Genomic DNA, 3,602 nt, shown 5'->3' with positions numbered 1-3,602 from the left:
TCTCCCTTCACCCACTTTTCTGTTTTCCATCCCCTAGGGAGGAGGTCACATATAGTTCCTTGTAATCTAACCTTGCCTTTTTATACAAAACATTACACAGAAATTTCAAAGTAAATAAGTTCAGAATTAAAGAATATAATTTAAATAAAAAACACAACACTAAAAAATATTTTACAACTACAGTATGCCCCATACCTAGAGATTGATGAGTGGACACAGATGTGGAGAGGAGGTATGGAGAGAGTCATTGTGTGGAAGGGGAATCCCTTTCCATAAAATCAATTGGTAGCTGCTTTTCAGCAGTCTTTTTCCCCCTTCTTTGCCTTTTTTCACTAGGACCTGGCTGGGTTTCTCTTAAAAAAAAAAATCTGTCTAATGTGGTCTGCTGTTGGCATTTCCTTAATTGTTTTCTAAAAGCGTTTACTAAATTATCAAAAACATTATTGATAACATGGTCAACCAGCTCCTTATCATGATGATTCTTTTCAAAAAACTCTTTCTTAGGACCCATGTTTTTTTATCTAAAAACAGTACAAAAAGCCACAAAAACTAAGAAAATTATAGCACAACGCATGGAACACAGCCGCAAAAGGTTTAAACAACGTGTACTAACAATACCAACTAAGGGCGAGGGACCGAAACACGAACTGTTTTTGTTTACAAAAATCATGTGCATTGGTTCAGATTCTGATGTTTTGTTTGAGCTCTGATGCAAAACTTTCTTGACATTTAGTGCCAAAAATCAATTATGTCTCGTACTGATGCAGTCGAGCACCGGGGTTCTACTGTAGCTGTATCTTAGATGGCCATTCTCAAGCCTTTCAGACCCCAGATCCCACTTACCAAACTAGGATATAATATACACTTTAAAAGTCTATATAAACTTTATAGACAATGTCGTGACAATTAAGAAAGATGTCTCACAAAGCTATGGTTATTAGCACTTGAACCCAGTAAACCAATCCTGTTAGGTGTTTGGTTAGACGTAGGAGGTAGTCATGACTCTAATAGCTCATTATATGTAGGAATATATGTGCAGCATTCACAAACATGAATATAGACATGTTCTCGTTATTTGGCCTTCTTTCCTTTACATATAAATCGGTGATGTGTTATTTCGTTTTAGTGAAGAATGCTGTTAGAATTTGGATCAGGACTATAATGTATCTATTGATCACTTTTGGGTAGCATTGACATTTTCACAACGTTAGGTCTTCCAATCCAAGAGCATTCCATTTTGAAAGGTTCCTTTTCATTTCTTGCCATCGCATCATACAGATTTCAAACATTGATTTTAAGTGAATGAGTATCCATGATGATGGGAGTAGGCCTCATCCGTTGGAGGTCTTAATAAAAAACCCCCGAGGTTTCCAAGAGAAGAAGAAACTCCTCTTGAGGACTATAGGCCAAACTCCTTCGGAGTTTTCAGATTGAAGGTCTTCCCTAGAGATTTCAGGCTAAAGCTGCAATGTAAACTCATTCCCTGTCCCACAAATTTCTGCCTCAAGATTGCAATGTCAACCCTTTCCTTAGTTTCTGTCCTGCAGGTCTGCCCTACAGGCTTTAGACTTGCCAGTTGTCACCATCCTGTGAGCCTAAATATGTTTCATCAGGTACCCTAGCTTGGTCCTTAAGAGGACAGAATATCCTTGTATTCTAATATTAGATAAAAATATAAAACTAAGGCAAACACTCCCACTATCAGCCAGATCTTGGTAGGGATCCATATGACGGGGTTCCCGAGTTTGCATTCCGGACCTTCACACTCCGGGCACAAAGCCTCGCTCCTGGCTGACAGGAAGCTTGTGAGTCTATCCGTCTTGATTATCCTGTTTTCTGGTACTCACAACAACCTCAGCCTTTGCTTCAATCTTGATTTTATGGAGAATAAACATTTACATTTGTTTGCAATAAAAAGATTACAGATGGAGTGTAACTGCACATTAAAAGATGATGTGAAGGTATCAAAATCAAAGAGAAAATAAAACGATCACTAAGAAAAGAAGACAAAAGCAATTTCACCAACTATATTCCTTAAAAACTATCAGTTTTATTGAGGGCACATATAGCAATTAGCCAGGTCATACTGTTTTAGCATACTAAGCAAGTATCCAAATTTATGTTGTAAGATAGGTGTTAATTTGTTTGGTGACCCTTCAAGGAACCTGTATGGAAATGTCCAATAGAGATATGAGTCACCAATGTAATTAAGAGTTTTCCAGTAAGCACAGTTAAAAACAACAGATAAAATTAATTTTAACATTTTATTTGCTCTTACTATTCAATATATAACCAATTAAAATATTAATGATATATCTTACATTCTCTTTTTATATGAAGTCTTTAAAATCTATGGTGAATTTTACACTCGACAGTTGGAGTGCAGTGAAAGTTTGGTATAGCCTTCCTAGCCATAGTCTTCAGGAAAGGAGTGGGAGAATGAAGCTTGTGGCTTATCAAGGGGACTGGAAACCTTGCCAATAATGTAAATAAGGTACATGCACCCTGGAGGGGTAGGATCATGCAAATAAGGTGTATGAGGCAGAATATGGATTGGTCAGTTTTAACATTCTGCTAAGATTAAAATGAGTTCTATCAAGAGGTGGAAAGGGGGGATGCCTCTACTATCAAGAAAGAAGAGCCAGTCTGCAGCCATGTCAAATTCAGTGCCTGCCCCACCCATGGCTGGCACTGGCCCAAAAGGCTGCCACAGAAGACACTGTAACTCATGGGCCCTGTTTCTCTCTGCTGAGCCTCAGGGATAAATTTTGTTACAGACACTGGGGAAAAAAAAGAAAAAAGAAAGAAAAGCCAGTCTTGAAAGCCATCAAGGTCAAATGGCATAGCACAGTGCACAAGAACAATGCTCCACAGCCTACTTTGATGACCAGTGACTGGGATCTTCAAAACCCAGGAGAAGCCAGTTAAGGTGCAGCGATTGGCCCCTTCCTGTCTGATGGACTAATGGACCATGCCAGCATCAGCCCTCACGACCCGGAGGCCAGAAGAACCAGATGATGCCCAGGTACCACCTCCAACTGGTCTGAAAGGAATCACATGAGCAGGTCCTGCATAAGGAGAGGAACATGTGGCCTCCGACTCTATGTCACAGGCCCGAGGTGCCTGTCATCAGTGTGTCAGACTGCTGGACCTCCAAGGGCATGGCCCCGTGTCTCCATTTTCAGCCCAACAATAGACTACAAGGGGAACAGTAGCACTGAAAAAACCCCAAAACAAAACCAAGCAACTGTTCAAGAACAAAAGGGCAGCATTTATCCAATGGCAAAGTTCTGAAGGGTTAGGAAAGAAGGGGACTAGCAATAGGACACAGAGGGAAGAAATGTGGTAAGTGATGTGACACCGAGGGCCGGCAGAATGAGGTGAAACAAAATGGTAGTGCTGTTGAATACGAAACCGATCTGTTCTGTACACCACTACTCAGTCACAATGAGGAGTTGAAGAGAGAAAGAAAGAAAGAAGAGCCAGGAATCGAGTGCATTCTTCGGAGCTGAGATCCTTGAGCCGAAACTCCTTCACTCAGGAGACACAGAGCTGTGACCTCAGAGGTGGGAAGAGATGGAGCAAAGTAGCAGGAATGGTGA

General features: G+C 40.5%; 1 protein-coding gene and 1 non-coding gene across 2 annotated transcripts in view; one reads left to right on the top strand and one right to left on the bottom strand.

The window, feature by feature from the left end:
• Positions 1–3,602, bottom strand: part of FAM171A1 (family with sequence similarity 171 member A1) — a 120,931-nt gene that overhangs the window by 30,781 nt on the left and 86,548 nt on the right. The window lies entirely within an intron of this gene.
• Positions 2,648–2,783, top strand: LOC115874020. Its single transcript, XR_004048760.1, has one exon. It is a non-coding gene; the product is annotated as a small nucleolar RNA SNORA5 (small nucleolar RNA).

Source organism: Echinops telfairi, unplaced genomic scaffold (assembly GCF_000313985.2).
Source record: "Echinops telfairi isolate 266 unplaced genomic scaffold, ASM31398v2 ScPeMD7_7474;HRSCAF=8512, whole genome shotgun sequence".
Lineage (NCBI taxonomy): Eukaryota > Metazoa > Chordata > Mammalia > Afrosoricida > Tenrecidae > Echinops > Echinops telfairi.
Note: the sequence above shows the minus strand (reverse complement) of the source record. Positions and strands in the feature narration are given on the sequence as shown.